Source organism: Pinus tabuliformis, chromosome 1_1 (genome assembly GCF_031772625.1).
Source record: "Pinus tabuliformis cultivar Carrire ecotype Pingquan chromosome 1_1, CPIR1, whole genome shotgun sequence".
Classification (NCBI taxonomy): domain Eukaryota; kingdom Viridiplantae; phylum Streptophyta; class Pinopsida; order Pinales; family Pinaceae; genus Pinus; species Pinus tabuliformis.
Genome location: NC_142297.1, coordinates 941976049 through 941982372, shown reverse-complemented (window position 1 = coordinate 941982372; position 6324 = coordinate 941976049).

The window sequence follows — 6324 nt, the reverse complement described above, 5'->3', positions numbered from 1 at the left end:
TAGCCCTCTCTTAGGTTGTCCTAAAACTAGGTTAACTTGTCTTTTGTTGAACAAACACATATCCATACAAAAAATAGTCATTTCTCCACTTTGGCACATGCTCTCTTGGTGCTTGAAGTTTCTCATTCCTCAGTGCTCTTTCATCTCCAAGGGCCAAATCAACAAAAATCCTATTGGTTTCACACCCATAACCTTGGGTGCAAAGCTAACTTGCTTGTATTCTTAGCCCACAAAAGTCCATTTGTGGTGCCAATTCCTCAAAAAACCCAAACCCTAGGGCTTAGAGCACATCCCAAGCTAAAACTCCATAAGAAATGATGAGAACCAAAATATCAACATGTCCATGAACAAGGTGCTAACCTAAAAGCCACAACGGAGGTGGGGTTAAAACTCCATAAGAAATGATGAGAACCAAAATATCAACATGTCCATCAACAAGGTGCCAACCTAAAAACCTTAACTCAATCAATGTTTTTTGCTTCCCAAGTGGAACACCCTTCTTCGGGGCCTACTAGTCCCTCTGCAATGCCAACCTTCCATGGAGCCTTATGGCTAGAGAATTTTTTTTTATTAATAGGGATCTAGGAGCTCATGTTGTATCTAGGGATTTGAGGCCATAACTCAATCAATCAGTTCCATAACTTAAGTGGCGCATCCTTTTTTGGAACCTACCAATACCTTTTTAATGCCCACCTTCCAAGGCTCACCAATGGGTCATTAGTACTCTAGTTGGTTCTAGAGTCCCAGCATAGAACTCACCAACAAAAATCCCTTATCATTTCTAGAACCCCTCACTAGGTTCACCAACTAGTTCATAATTGAATCCATTATCGAATTGAGTACATGCATGAATGTGTGTGTCACCAAATGATGGAATAATCAATGGATAATGAAGATGGATGAAGGTATGAATGAGATGACTGAATGAATGCCTTCACTTGCAACACCTTTATATATGCATGGCTTTTCCACTCCCATGTGACACTCTGTTGTGGTCACCAAAAACCCCCCTCTTTGTTTGGTATTAGCAATAACACCAAGCAAATGGGGACCTTTAACAAAAAATCCAATAAACATTTTATCAAAAATTTTGTATTTTAACTCCCTAAAGCTGTATCGCATCGCAAAGAGAGAGTGAAGCGTTTTATTATGCGCACAAATAAGTTGCGAAGAAGCGACGCGAAATTAATCGCATCACATATATTGACAAGCGCTCTTTAAATGAAAAATTAAGGAATCGCCGACGGCCGATATGCGACGTCGCATATCGCAACATCGCATAAGCAGCACACAGTGATTGGATGATTAAGCGCGATTTGCGATTTGCGATCTTGCGATCTGCGATGAATGCAACCATCAATTCCTACGATGACACATCTTGACATCGCAATCCTCGATACTGCGATGCGAATCAAAGAAATCACTCATCGCAAAATTTCCTCGACATAGTGTTCAAGGAAAGCTGTCTGTAAACCAAAATTGGGGGCGCGCCTTAAGAGAAATTAATGATTGTACGCCAAAGTATCCAAGAAGGATTATGTTGTGTTTTTCGAAGAGTCAAGTCATTATGAGTGTCATGATTATGCATTCATTAGAACTTAAAGATTTCATGTCAATCTTTTCGTCATTACTCTTTTCCTTTGCGTAAACTGTAAGGCAACAACTAATATAAATCAATGTGCAGGAAACATCTAAGGAAAATGGGAAAGCGTCGATACTCGGAGAACAGAGAAGAGATGCCTTCGCAAACGGATGCCGCATGCAGCAGGACTGCGGATTCCAGAGTATCACTCAACAGATACTGATGGAAATAGACTATCCAAGACTCAGAGTCAAAGGTGCACAAAAGAAGCATGTTTACAAAAGATCCTGAAGCTTAGACTGGGTAAAGCAAAAAGAAAAACGCTAAAGAGGGAAGATGCTCCAGAAAAGCCTAGAACAAAGAACGGAAGCAATTTTCAATACAGAAAATTGTTCAGAGAGCAAAGTCCCTAGCTTATTCAGTCATTCGCACGGCCGGAAACCAAAATAGCAACAGCACAATCAGTTTGAAAGAAATTTGGGTTATACCAAGTATACACACAGCGAATACACCAAGCCAGAGGAAGATTTTCGAAAATATCTTCTAGTTTATCAGAAAGCGGTGCCAGCTCTTGTTATTTCTATTTTCATCGCTCGAACGAAAGGAGAAGACAACCAGCCGACTCTTCCCAGGCGAATGTTGCATTGCTTACAGCACTAAGGAGCAAATACAGAAACGGTTAGAAATTAGATTCAATTTTTAGAAATAAATTTGCTTTAGTAGAAGGGCGGTCATTTGAAGCCATGTCCTAAATTTATGTAATTAAGATTAATTAGTTAGTAGTATTTAAACCCTTCTCATGCATTTGGAGAAGGGTCCGGAAATTTGTCAAAAAACGTGTCCTCAGAACATGCACTTTTGCACCCTCGGAGGGGGTTTTTGATGAATGGATGGATCGAGATTTATCAATGTTTGCATTTAATGTCTGCTACTGATGTTGCACTTTTGTACTCTTAGTAGATGTTAGAACAAGTAGAGATAAATCGTTATTGCTTGAAGCTTATGAGTGAAATCAGTCATAAATGGTACTTTTATCTCTTGACCAATTTCTGCTTATATTCTTAGAGTGATATGCAGTTTTAGTTGTTTATATGTTAATGTATGAATGTGTGGGTTACCATTTGGCACTTCTGTACGGTGGAGTCATTTATTTGTGCTTGACATATGAATAACTTATTATGCGATATGCTGTTCACAATTGTTTTGCCTAACTTTTTATGCAGAGTGGTTTATCTTAATTGATTTCTATTCTTATGATAGCTGAATGATCTTTATTACCAGTTATTGTTCGAAATCTTTTTAGATCGCATAATAGAAGAAATACACCCTGGGTTAGCGTAGATTAGATGTGTTGTTTCTTATTATATTATAATAGCATAGAGTTAGTTTAGAAGTTTGAATTAAATTAGCTTAAAATACCCCTAGATCAGCATCATCCAACTCTACACACACACACCCTTAGATTGGGAAACTGGTCCCATTATCCCCAGTTGGACCCGCTATACCAAACGGATAAGGAGCTGCCAACCAAGGTCCGGACCGGGTGGGTATCCCCCTTGTTGTCGACCCGATTTTCGGGGCTTCAACATATTTGGCGCTAGAAGGAGGGCACGAACTATGAATGGCACCTAAATCAAAATATAAATACCATTCTGAGAGTAAATCGCCCTCATCAACTCCCCCGACTTCCCCAGTACGTTTAAATCTAGAGTCAGAAGTCGCTCGAGTATCAACCGCTGCTACATACCCTAATATTTCAGACCAACTTATCATTGAACCCCCTGAAATTCAAACTCTGATTCGTAAACTCCAGGGATTCTCTATTTTCACTCAGAAGTCTGATAAATCTCAAAGCAGCGTGACTTCGCAGTACAATCCTGCTCATCCCCTGACCAGATTAAAGAGCGAAAAATTTGGCATCCAGCCAACTGAATTCCCTCTCCCCACCAGGAAAAGAGCAAGGAAAACACCACCAGAGTCTGACAGTGAGACTCTTTCATCCACGTCGTCCATTTCAACTCCATCACCGCGAAGTCAACCACCCACGTCTTAATTCCAAACCACTCATCCATCTTCCACAGCCCCTCCTCTTCAATCATCAAATATCATAATATCTTCATCTTCCCAGCATCAGGGATCATCCTCTGCACTTTCATTCACTAGTAGCTCAACGATGGCCCAGTCTCCATGGAACAATCCTGGGGCGGTTTTGATGCCTCCACCCCTGAGCCAAATACCGGCCCATCCTGAGAAATGGCTACCCAAATTCAATCCAGAAACAGGCATGCTAGCTGAAGAGCATATCAATAATTTCATGCTTTCTGTTAATCTCAACAGAGTTACCAACGAGGATGCTGTCGTCCGGCTTTTTCCCTACACAATGCAAGGGACAGCCGGGTCATGGTACTTTTCATTACCTTCTGGGTCTATCACAAGTTGGGACATTTTTCAAAGTCAATTCCTTACCAAGTTTGGGGATGACAGATCAACGGCGACGTTGATCAATGACCTATCCAATCTTAAAGTCGAGGCTAGAGAACCCATCAAAGATTTTAATTTACGGTTCAATAAAATCCTCAACAAAATTCCCGTTGCTTCCCAGCCCAGCGAAGAAGTGAGATGTGAATGGTATATTACATCCTTACCATCAAACTTGGCAATCTTCGTCGATAGGGCAAATAAGACAACCTTAGTTGAAAACTTGACAGAGGCGATAGCAGTAGAGAAACGCGTAGTAACCCTGGAAAAAAGATCTGTGATAGAGGAACGCAAATCTAAGAAAGTCTCCTACAAGGAAGACCCCAAGAAGAAACAAACGAAAGATCGTTTTGATTTGGAAGGATTACAAAAAGTGTTAAAAACCATGTCCAATGAGATGATTGACATAAAAAAACAAGTAGCAAAAACTTCTTCAAAAAAGCCCTACAGAGCTTTTAAAAGAAATCCTTCAATGGATGTGAAACCACCCAACGCTATCTCAAACGTCGAATCCGAAGAAGAGGAAGAAGAAGAGAATACCAATGAAGGGCAGACCGATGATGAAGAAGTTGTGGAACTACAAGGAATGTGGGATTTCATCCTCCCACAAGAAGAAGATCAAGAAGCATTTCCGGTTAGCACACGAAGCAAAAACCAACTTGATCCTCCCCAAACTACCCCTAAGCAGAAGGGCGCAAGCCCTACAGCAAAAGATAAAGACGCAACAAAGAAAACAACTGCTAAAGCGACTCAATATAGCCCAGTCCAATCAGATCAAACACCTCCATCAAGAACACTCATTGTGTCGGATGAAATGGAGTACAACATTATCGATGACATGAAAAAGACTAGGGCTAATATCACTCTTTACGAGTTGAGCAAATTGAAACATCAATAGAAGATAATGATGAAAGAATTACATGTCGTGCCTACTACATCTTTACCTACAGCTGTAGCTTCCCACAACATGGAAAGACCTCCAACCAACACGATCAATAAAATTGACCCAAATAACATCGCCTTGATTGGAGGAAGATCAAGGTCTCACACTTTTCTTCTCACTTATGAAATTTTCAATAAAAACGTGCACAATTGTTTAGTAGATTCTGGTGCTTCAACGAATATTTTACCCAAATCAATATGTGCCAAGTTGAATGTTCAACCACAAAAATTCGCGGTGCGCATAGTTCAGCTTGATCGATCTCAAGTCGAGGTGATTGGTAAACTTAATCAAGTGACCATAAGATTATCGTCTAACCCGAAGGTATGTCAGGTTATTGACATTCTAGTAGCTGATATCCCTGAATTCTATGGTTTAATTCTTAGCAGGGATTGGTCCGAAAAACTCCATGGATACTTCTCAACCGACTGGTCACACATGTGGTTACCCTACAATGGTAAACCGAATCAAATAAAGGTTGAACGAGAGTTACACCAAAAGTACATAGTGACGGAATTGGAGGGAGAAAATGAGGCAATAGCATACAACAGCTGTATCATAGGCAATTACTCGGTAGATTCTTTCCTCGGCAATTTCAATGCTCACATCTCACCTTACTTAGAAAATTCAGTTTTGTCCCAAGTCGAAAATTTTTCCCAAACTGATAATTCAAAGTGTGTTAATTTTTTAGATAACCCTGTAAATACATCTTTGTTTTGGAAATTATATTTTGATGGCTCTAAATCTAACGAGGGAGCAGGAGCAGGATGCGTTCTGATTAGCCCAGATGGAAATAAGACCATGCTTACGTGCAGACTTGAATTCGATTGCACAAACAATACAGTGGAATACGAGGCCTTGGTGCAAGGCCTATACAAAGCAATCGGGTTGAACGTTAAGTACCTGCAAGTTTTCGGAGACTCTGAGATCGTCGTCAAACAGGTACGTAACACCATACATTGCCTATCAGGTCATTTGAAACACTATCAATCTTTAGTACAAGATCTGACTGTGCATTTCATATCATTCAATATTTCATCAATCCCAAGACTTCAAAATGCAAGCGCAGACCTGTTAGCTAACGTAGCCTCCAGACTTATTCCCTCCGAAGATTTTAGTCCAGATAGATTCTCAATAGAATTAATCTTTAGACCATCCATCCCTGACAACATCACAAAATGGAGAGTATTCAATGACGATCCTAACATTGTAAATTTCCTCACTTCTGAAGGATCCTACTCAAATCAAATAATTGACGAAGACCATCATGATCACCAATTACAACAAAATAGCACTGATAATGCTATACCTAAATCGGTGGTTA